General features: G+C 40.7%; 1 protein-coding gene across 1 annotated transcript in view; it reads right to left on the reverse strand.

The window, feature by feature from the left end:
- Positions 1–10,734, reverse strand: part of MMEL1 (membrane metalloendopeptidase like 1) — a 325,883-nt gene extending 315,149 nt beyond the window's left edge. Inside the window, exon 1 of the mRNA XM_063435947.1 lies at positions 10,558–10,734. The gene's annotated coding sequence lies outside the window, so the exon portion shown is untranslated. The remainder of the gene's footprint in view (positions 1–10,557) is intronic.
- Positions 10,735–11,552: the final 818 nt, after the last annotated feature.

Genomic DNA, 11,552 nt, shown 5'->3' on the forward strand with positions numbered 1-11,552 from the left:
GATCAGTCTGTGTATGTATGGATCCGTCTGTGTGGGGGGGGGGTCAGTCTGTATATGTATGGATCAGTCTGTATGTATGGGTCAGTCTGTGTGTGTATGGATCAGTCTGTGTATGTATGGATCAGTCTGTGTATGTATGGATCAGTCTGTGTGTGTGTATGGATCAGTCTGTGTGTGTGTATGGATCAGTCTGTGTGTATGTATGGATCAGTCTGTGTGTGTGTATGGATCAGTCTGTGTATGTATGGATCAGTCTGTGTGTGTGTATGGATAAGTCTGTATGTATGGGTCAGTCTGTGTGTGTGTATGGATCAGTCTGTATGTATGGGTCAGTCTGTGTGTGTATGGATCAGTCTGTGTATGTATGGATCCGTCTGTGTGAGGGGGGGGGGGTCAGTCTGTATATGTATGGATCAGTCTGTATGTATGGGTCAGTCTGTGTGTGTATGTTTCAGTCTGTGTATGTATGGATCAGTCTGTGTATGTATGGATCAGTCTGTGTATGTATGGATCAGTCTGTGTGTGTGTATGGATCAGTCTGTGTGTGTGTATGGATCAGTCTGTGTATGTATGGATCAGTCTGTGTGAGGGGGGGTCAGTCTGTATATGTATGGATCAGTCTGTGTATGTGTGGATCAGTCTGTGTGTATGTATGGATCAGTCTGTGTGTGTGTATGGATCAGTCTGTGTGTGTGTATGGATCAGTCTGTGTGTGTGTACGGATCAGTCTTTGTATGTATGGATCAGTCTGTGTGTAGGGGGGGGGTCAGTCTGTATATGTATGGATCAGTCTGTGTGTATGGATCAGTCTGTGTATATATGGGTCAGTCTGTGTGTGTGTATGGATCAGTCTGTGTGTGTGTATGGATCAGTCTGTGTGTGTGTATGGATCAGTCTGTGTGTGTGTATTGCTCAGTCTGTGTGTGTATGGATCAGTCTGTGTGTGTGTATGGATCAGTCTGTGTGTGTATGGATCAGTCTGTGTGTGTATGGATCAGTCTGTGTGTAGGGGGCAGTCTGTATATGTATGGATCAGTCTGTATGTATGGGTCAGTCTGTGTGTGTATGTTTCAGTCTGTGTATGTATGGATCAGTCTGTGTATGTATGGATCAGTCTGTGTGTGTGTATGGATCAGTCTGTGTATGTATGGATCAGTCTGTGTGTGTGTATGGATCAGTCTGTATGTATGGGTCAGTCTGTGTGTGTATGGATCAGTCTGTGTATGTATGGATCCGTCTGTGTGAGGGGGGGGGTCAGTCTGTATATGTATGGATCAGTCTGTATGTATGGGTCAGTCTGTGTGTGTATGTTTCAGTCTGTGTATGTATGGATCAGTCTGTGTATGTATGGATCAGTCTGTGTGTGTGTATGGATCAGTCTGTGTATGTATGGATCAGTCTGTGTGTGTGTATGGATCAGTCTGTGTGTGTGTATGGATCAGTCTGTGTGTGTGTATGGATCAGTCTGTGTATGTATGGATCAGTCTGTGTGAGGGGGGGTCAGTCTGTATATGTATGGATCAGTCTGTGTATGTGTGGATCAGTCTGTGTGTATGTATGGATCAGTCTGTGTGTGTGTATGGATCAGTCTGTGTGTGTGTATGGATCAGTCTGTGTGTGTGTACGGATCAGTCTGTGTATGTATGGATCAGTCTGTGTGTAGGGGGGGGTCAGTCTGTATATGTATGGATCAGTCTGTGTGTATGGATCAGTCTGTGTATATATGGGTCAGTCTGTGTGTGTGTATGGATCAGTCTGTGTGTGTGTATGGATCAGTCTGTGTGTGTGTATGGATCAGTCTGTGTGTGTGTATTGCTCAGTCTGTGTGTGTATGGATCAGTCTGTGTGTGTGTATGGATCAGTCTGTGTGTGTATGGATCAGTCTGTGTGTGTATGGATCAGTCTGTGTGTGTATGGATCAGTCTGTGTGTAGGGGGGCAGTCTGTATATGTATGGATCAGTCTGTGTATGTATGGGTCAGTCTGTGTGGGGGCAGTCTGTGAGTGTATGGGTCAGCCAGTGAGTGTATGGGTCAGCCAGTGAGTGTATGGGTGTGGGGGGGGGGGTCAGTCTGTGTATGTATGGGTCAGTCTGTGAGTGTATGGGTCAGTCTGTGTATGGGTGTGGGGTGTCAGTCTGTGTATGTATGTGTTAGTCTGTGTAAGGGAGCAGAGTGTGTGTGTATGGGTCTATCTGTGTATGGGTATGTCTGTGTATGGGCCAGTCGAGTATGTATGGGTTAGTCTGTGTATGGGCCAGTCTGTGTATGTATGGGTTAGTCTGTGTATGGGCCAGTCTGTGTATGTATGGGTTAGTCTGTGTAAGGGAGCAGTCTGTGTGTGGGGGGCAGAGTGTGTGTGTATGGGTCTATCTGTGTATGGGTCTGTCTGTGTATGGGTCTGTCTGTGTATGGGCCGTCTGTCTATGGGCCGTCTGTCTATGGGCCGTCTGTCTATGGGCCGTCTGTCTATGGGCCGTCTGTGTATGGGCCGTCTGTGTATGGGCCGTCTGTGTATGTGTATGGGTCAGTCTGTGGGTTTGTATGGGTCAGTCTGTGGGTTTGTATGGGTCAGTCACTGTAAGTGCTTGAGCTCCAAGAGACAGAGCTCTCATCTCGTGACCCCCCCTGTACCCGATGGATAGGCAGCCTTCTCAACCACCATGGATCTGATTGTGACACCCCCTCCCTGCAAGGTAAGATGAGGGAAAGGGGAATACAGTATTCTTCTTTTTTTTTTGTAAACAATTAATAAAGTAAAAATTGTAAAGCTGTTCACTGTCCCACTCTCTACACCCCCTGAACACAGTACACCCTCACAGACAGTGATCCCCCTCTCCCCCTACATACAGTACACTCCCACCAACACAGAGTACACCTTTGCATACACACACAGTGCACACCTCACACATCATCTCTTCACCCACATACCTTTATCCCCACAAACACATGCATACATACATACATGCTTTACCCCATTACACACCATATCTCAATGAAGTGGTCTGGGTGCCAGGTCACTCTAGTGTTAACCCTGCAGCTGTACACATAGCTACAACTACAACTCCTTAATAAGCACACAGTGCAACCCCAATACACATATACTCACAATGCAGCCCCTAAATGCACATGCACTTTACAGGCCCTTCCAGCACACACACACACACATTTTCTCACACAATCACAATTTAATATTTTTGTTTCAATTTAAATCCACCCAGCCTTTGGAAGAGCTGAGTGGATCTTTCCCTGGCATCCAGTGTGTCTACTCCCAGTCTTCCTGCAGTTTCTCTCTGCTCCTCTGTGCGCTCTCTGAAGTGATGCTGGGGACGGAGTGACGTCATGTTATTAAACAGCGCACAAGGGAGCAGAGAGGAACTTCAGGAAGGTTACTGCTCCCTCACGCACCATCTCCATGCTCCCTGCGGCGGCCGGCTCTAATGTTTCCTGCGCGGCTTAGCAAAGGGCTGACAAATGCCAGGTGCCAGGGTGAAATGTCTAGTCGTCATGGCGACCTGGCGACTGGAATTTGTCGAGCCCTCTGTGTGTGTATGTATGTGCCCCCCTTACTTTGTCCCTGGCCCCTTATGTGCCCCCCCTAAGTTTGAATCCTGGAGATGCCACTGCAGACATGCCCCCTTTTTGAGCATGTTCACCCCTTTTGGCAGGTCTGGTCACGTGATTCGCGCACAATCTGTGGCACAATCTTTTACCCTACACATTGACATCCTGCTTCACTGGACACTGCTGTTAGGGGATATGGATTTACTTGAAAGATGAAAGCATAAATTAGAGAGAGATTAGCATAGAATATGTGTTTTCGTATAGCTGCATCCTTTGAGTTTCCCTCCAACACCATCTCTATCAAATACATGATGCATGGGAGGTATGATTGTTTTAGTGTTTTTGGTCGATAAGATTCTGTAATTGGGCCCCATCATAAGTGTCAGCACCAGGCCCACTGGGCTCTTAATCTGGCCCTGACTATGAAGTATATATCAGCTGGTTAGGGCAGTGGTAATGTTGCTTCCTCAGAACTAGGAAGTTCAAGGTTAGTGTCCCTAGGCAAGGCCTTTAATGATGTGAAAACCACCTGCCTCAAATCCTCAGAGATTGTAAGCTCATATGAGCAGGATTTATTTCATATCCCATTTCTATAATTGTAAAGCACTGCAGAATATGTTACAATTATATAAATACTAAATAATAAATAATACTGAGGAACATGTTCTAAAGGTTCTGTGACAGATATACAGATAACTGATATATCTGCATACTTGTAGCCATTGTTTAGTTGGCTAAATGCTACACAAGTCCATGGAAGTGCCCATGTATACATTCTATAGTTGTCGTCTTTATTTAAGGATTTCCAGGCAGGCATCCATACTGCCAGTTGTCCTTTACGAATGACAAGTATGGTAATCGTAGTAAGTATGTAAGAGGAGAAGGTGTAGCACAATGAACCACAAAGTCAGACAATTATTTTCCAGTTTGGGTTTTTTAAGACAATAATTTTAAAATTATTTTTCTGTTGGAATTTCTAACACGGCAATCAGCAGTTAATTACTCCTAAGATTTTATCGTTGGCTCTATTGTGTTTATTATTACATTTAATTTCCCACATAAAATGTTCATGGCAACACAGATGTAAAAGCAATTAATTTGTTTAGTGTTACATCTTGATGATGTTCTGCATGTTTTGTGTTGAAATAGTCACCATCTGTTACTTATCATCAACTTCATTCCAAACAAAATGTGTGAACAATATAGAAATACAGATTTTTTTTAAAAAAGACATATGCCTTACGGTAGGCAAATATGTATCTTAAGTCTCAGAAATCATGTTTCACCTATATTCTTTTGTATTTAAGGGGATATAATTTACTAACTATTTTTCTAATATTTGGACAGTTTATACAAACCTAATTCATTTTTTGGACACTCTGGGATCTCCTCAGTGTAAGATAAGACATGCTTCCACCCCTTGGGGCTTCTTGGGGCTTGCTCAACTGAATCCTATTTACTTATTTACTGCAGGTTAACTAATTAAATGGAAAGTAGTTGAGGAGACAAATTAACTATATTGTTGCACTACTGTAAACAATTTAACCAAAATAATAAAGTTGAGACTGATGCACCCATGAAGAGACTTTGGATAACAATACGTACTTATATTTAGATGTATTCTTCAAGAACAATCTAAGCAACATAGCTACCATTACATCCATTAGTAGTCAGGTCACCTAATGTGCCCTGGTTCTATCGTCTTGCTAATGCTGAAGTAACTCCCCCTCCTTGACCACATTGGTAATGCACTATTAACACTCCTGAATTATCAGTGTTATTTTTGTCCAACATGAATTACATTGATTGACAGGTAAACTAATTGCTCTCCTACCCTCCCAGCCAATCATGCTCTCCAGGATGGATAAAATCAACACTGATGACGTAAAAGTGTTTAATCTGCATTGTCAATGTGGCCGAGATAGGGGCAGGCCCCTGGATATCAAGAAGAGCCCCTGTTTATATTAAACTATTTCTTAACAGTTTGATATTAAAGGACCACTATAGTGCCAGGAAAACATACTCCTTTTCCTGGCTCTATAGGGTCCTTGGGTCCCTCCCACCCTCTGGGCCCCCCTCCCGTCGGGCTCTAGGGGGAGGAAGGGGTTAATCCCTTACCTTTCTCCAGCGCCAGGCTCCCTCAGCGCTGGGGACTCTCCTCCTTTTTTCCCGTCATCGGCTGAATGCACATTCTCAATGATTTCCTATGGACGCTGGCATCTTCTCACTGTGAAAATCACAGTGATAAGCGCAGAAGCACCTCTAGCGGCTGTCAATGAGACAGCCACTAGAGGCTGGATTAACCCATTTGTAAACATAGCAGTTTCTCTGAAACTGCTATGTTTACAGCAGAAAGGGTTAATCCTAGATGGACCTGGCACCCAGACCACTTCATTAAGCTAAAGTGGTCTGGGTGCCTATAGTGGTCCTTTAAGTCAGGAGATTGCACCATGGCACTCTATGCATTAAAAACATTATAATAATAAACCATGCTGTAGTTGTTATGTTGCTTAGATCAGTGGTAGTCAACCTTTTTCTAACTACCGCCCACTAATGCATCTTTTTGGTTGAAAAAATTTCCTTACCGCCCACCAGTTTTCGCGCAAGCGCGGAATATTTTTTTCGAAAGGAGGGTGTTTTAAAAAAAATAAATGTACGTACATTTATCTTTTTATTTGCAATTAATGCATGTTTATAATGTTTTTAACTTTATAAAAAGTTTAATGAGAAAACAATAAAGTAAATTGAAATTACCTTTACTAGTGATTAATGAGATCCTTGAGGTTGTAAGGAACAAACGAAGGTCTCCTCTTTCGGTGATATTCAGATGACTTCTCTGTTTGCGCATAATATGATTTCTCATCTGTGCGTCAGCTCCCCTCTTCTCCCTCCTCAATTCCCCTCCCCACCTTTTTTCCCCCTTTTTTTAACCTTCCTTATAGCAATGCCCAGTAGGAAGGCTGAGCTAGGTATCCCACTATAACAGACTGGCACACATACATACAGACATACAGACAGACAGGCACACACACACACACACACACACACACACACAAAGACATACATACAAAGACACATACACATACAGATAGACACAAGAAACAGACATACATACACACATATATACAGACAGACACACACACGACACATACATACACACATATATACAGACAGACACACACACACGACACACACAAAGACATACATACAAAGACACACACACACAAAGACATACATACAAAGACACACACACACACACACACACACAATACATACATACAAAGACACACACACACACAAGACATACATACAAAGACACACACACACAAGACATACATACATACAAACACACACACACACACAAAACATACATACAAACACACACACAAGACATGCATACAAAGACACACACACAACATACATACAAAGACAAGACACACATATATACAGACATACACACAGACACAAACAAGACATACATACAAAGACAAGACACATGTATACAGACATACACACACACAAGACACATACATAAGACACACACAGGACATACATACAAAGACAAGACACACATATATACAGACATACACACACACACAAGACACATACATAAGACACACATACAGACACACACACAAGACATACATACAAACACAAGACACATGTATACAGACATACACACAAGACACATACATAAGACACACACAAGACATACATACAGAGACAAGACACACATATATACAGACATACACACACACATAAGACACACACAAGACATACATACAAAGACAAGACACACGTATACAGACATACACACACAAGACACTTACATAAGACACACACAAGACATACATACAAAGACACATACACAAACAAACACACATTATATTTAAGTCACCCTCCTGTTTCCTACCTTTAAGGTGCAGGAGGGTGACTTTCCCTGGGGTCCAGTGGTGGCTCAGGTGCATGGGAGTCAGAGTTCCAACTCTGACTCCCTCCTCCTCCTTCCTCCCGCGCGGCTCTCTGTATGCTGGGAGGAGTGACCGGGGAATCACTTCCTCCCAGCAGAGATGATGTCATCACAGGGGGCCCGGTCGCGCTGTTAAAGCGCCCAGCGCTGACCGGGCCCCCTCACAATCCACATCCATCGGGTGGCCCTGACAGCATGGGCCACCCGATGGACCCCTCCATATGCGGCCCCGGCGGTTTGCCGCCGGGGCCGCAAGTGGTGATGGCGGTACCCAGTCACAGTGGTACCGCCGGCTCGCGCCCGCCCGCCTGCCCAATTTATAAAAAAAAAATTGAAAATCCCTACCGCCCACCTGGAATCCTGAAACGCCCACTAGTGGGCGGTAGGGACCAGGTTGACGACCCATGGCTTAGATTGTCTCTTTAATTGTTTTGTAACCTTATACACCAATAACTTTCTATTCTTTTCTCCACAAAAATATATGCACAGTGTCCATTAGCAGTTTATCCTCTTAAGGTACTTTGGGATTTAATTATATTACTATTTTGCTTTTTTTCTGCCCCCCAAACAACAGATTGAAAAACATAACCAAAACAAGAATACATTCTCCAGTTTTATATTGAGTGATGCATGGGTTTTATTGTATAAGATATCCATTTCTAAAAACAGTTAAGACTTCTTGCATGAAAGGTCTTAGGTGCTAGATTATTAGTTCTGCTTACCAGAATGCCTTATGCAAAACACATTGCAATTTGGAATGATATGGTTTAGTGTTTATTTTCAAATAAATATACTAAATCTGGTTCAGGTTTTACACTACGTAAAATTCCTCAAGGCTGTGACTGAACCTAACATACCTCCTAGGCTAATTGAGACTATTTGGAACATTTGAAAATTTTAAACCTTGATGATATAGCCACTTTTTTATGTCTCATTCACTGGTGCAAAAGAGGGGTTCAGTTGAAATATTTTTTTTTTTATCTGAAAAAGTATGAATGGGACTCTCCAGTGCCAGGAAAATATATCTGTTTTCCCATGTTGCTGAAGGGGTTAAAACACCTTCAGTGACTTACCTGAATCCAGCCACCCCCTATCCCATGTTGCTGAAGGGGTTAAAACCCCTTTAGTGACTTACTTGAATCCATCGCTGATGTCCCTCGGGCGCTGGGTCAGGCACGCCTATGCTCCTAAGGCGCATGCGCCGCAATGGTCGCGTGCGCACGCATTAGACCTCTCCATAGGAAAGCATTATTTAATGCTTTCCTATGGGGATTCGGCGACGCTGGAGGTCATCATGCATAGCGTGAGGACGTCCAGCGTAGTTTAATACACTTTTCGTGTTCTAAGAACTGATAGACAGCCACTAGAAGAGGACTTAACCCTGCAAGGTAATTATTGCAGTTTATAAAAACTGCAATAATTACACTTGCAGGATTAAGAGTGGTGGGAGTTGGCACCCAGACCACTCCAATGGGTAGAAGTGGTCTAGGTGTCTGGAGTGTCCCTTTAAGTACACCTAAAGGTTATTTACTGCTTAGGAAGAGTTCAAATGTTTGGCAATCCCCCGAATTTCTGAAATTTAAAACGACTTATTTTAACGTTCTATTAACTGTCGAATGAAGTTAAATTTAGATAAGTGAAAACATATCACCCACACATTTGCCTTAACTCATCTTTTCTGAATGCTTCATGTTGTTACCATAATGTTTATATCAACCTTGTCTTTTATCGTGTGAGGAAGAAAGGAAATCTATTAATTACCTAATGATTTATTTGAACTAATTAATTGGAAAACAAAATGCTGAATTAAGAACAAAAAAGCTAAGCATCAAAAATTGTTCAAAACATAGTGAGAATTTTGGCTTAAATGAAAGCTTTTTGTAGTTTTCTTTTTCAATCTGTGGCTTTTCTAATTGAGCAAATATGGTCTAGAATTATGTAATACACACTGAGATGTATGCTAGGTGTATTAAAAATGCATTAATCAAGGTGTGGTGAGGTATATACAGGGGCCTTTTCAACAAGCAGTGTTTTGTAGGGAATGGGCATAAGATTTGCAAAACCTTGACCAAAATATGTGGATTGGACAATATTTATAATGTCGACTCGCATAATTTCACTGCAAATCACTACTTAGTAAATATAGAACCCACAGTTCAAATTGACATGAGGCTCTTTAAAAATTATTTATTGTTTATATTAACGCTAATGCAAATTTTATGGCATAAAAGTTTTTATCAGAGAATAATATTTCGAGTTTATCACAATTTTGCACATGTCTCTACAGCTGTTTGAGAGGTAAACATAAGAAGTATATTTCATATATTTATTTAAAGATAACTAAACATATATTGTAATCATTTTTAAAACTATGACAAACATATTTCACATTGAACTTGAAAACACAAACTTGTATGGTTTTATAATTAATAGATTCTTTTTTTTACATTCCAACTCTCGTTTAGATACAGTGACTAGAGAGGGATAAGCATATTAAAATGTTACGTAATAATATCACCATTCTTGAATAATATCAAACTGCAGGTACTGACAATATCTATACACAAAGTGAGTAAATAGATTGAAACATCAAATCACACATCTGTTTAATGCTATAAAATTCAACTCACAAAATGAATCAAACAAAAGTGACAAGTGGAGGATTTGAAAAACAATTTGCATATATTTTAGTGTGTATTTAAAATGAATTTGCATAGAGATAAGCTTGTCATTTGGCATAAATAATTATATAATTCTATACAGCAAGATCAAATGCAAATTGGAATTTTGCAATACCGATAATAAATGTAATATAAATTCTACAAATTATACAAAAACAATTTGTTATTGTGCTGATCGTACACATCTATATGTTTTCTTACAAGAATATCAACATCTATATTACTGATCCCTAATTATAGGCATCAGTTTTCTAGCGTATATTAAGACATTCCAAATGACATTACTAAATTGTATGCGTATTCTTAATAAATCAGGGAATGAAGGTGATTTCAAGTTGCCTTACCTCTTCGTAAGGAAGGCTTCTATCTGCTGTAGATGGATAACTGAATATCACAGAGGCAGTTCTGATCTTTACATGTTCAAGTGAAATCAAACGCTAATTCATATCAACGGCAGCCTATTTTAGCAAGCTTTTCCCAGGAAGATGATATTTCACAAAGTGCTGAAACCACTGATCTGTTTTCTCTCCCTGCTTGAGTCTGCCTTTAATGGGTTTAGCTGTCTCATCACACTCAGGTGCCTAAGACTACCCAATGAATTTTCTCTACGGGTAATACATAACCAAGGTTATTGGCACATGTTTAACTATTTACTATCCAAATGCTAGAATCCGAGTGTTCCCCCAAGCTACTGTGTACTTGATATACATTAATGATAATGAAGGGTGCATTAATAGATGGTATAATATCAAAACGTAATGAATTATGTAAATATTATTATTAAAATATTGTATATTTATGGATAATGTGATATATATATAAAGTAGCTAATTTATCATCAGAAAGATGTGCATAATAATGTAAAAGAGCAAACGTTATCCATTAACATTGCAATTCATTAACAATTAGCTGTCCACAGCCTACAGCTGGGGTTGGCACCCTTCGGCCTGCCAGATGTTGTCTGCTACGTCTCCTATACTGCTCTTATAGACATAATGCTGAAAAGCATCAGGGAGGATATAGTTGCTTTCCTATGGTCTAGAAGGTTTAGGCCCAAATAGTTATGTTAGAAAACAAAACCTGCAGCTCAACGAGTCTATATTAATCTATTTGTTTCAGTATTCAGTAATTTTAAGTTGACAACTCAGTCTTTACCGAATAGTTGTTTGGTTCAGAATAATACATTTTCATTTAATGTAGCAACTTTTTCCTGTTTATGGATCACACGTTTTATTTAAACGTAAAAAGTTATACCCATCACCGATCTTGATACTAATGAAAAGAAATAAAAAAAAAAAAAAACAACAACAAAGAGCAAAATAAAAAAAGCTCTGTACAA

This window comes from Pelobates fuscus, chromosome 11 (assembly GCF_036172605.1).
Source record: "Pelobates fuscus isolate aPelFus1 chromosome 11, aPelFus1.pri, whole genome shotgun sequence".
Taxonomy (NCBI): domain Eukaryota; kingdom Metazoa; phylum Chordata; class Amphibia; order Anura; family Pelobatidae; genus Pelobates; species Pelobates fuscus.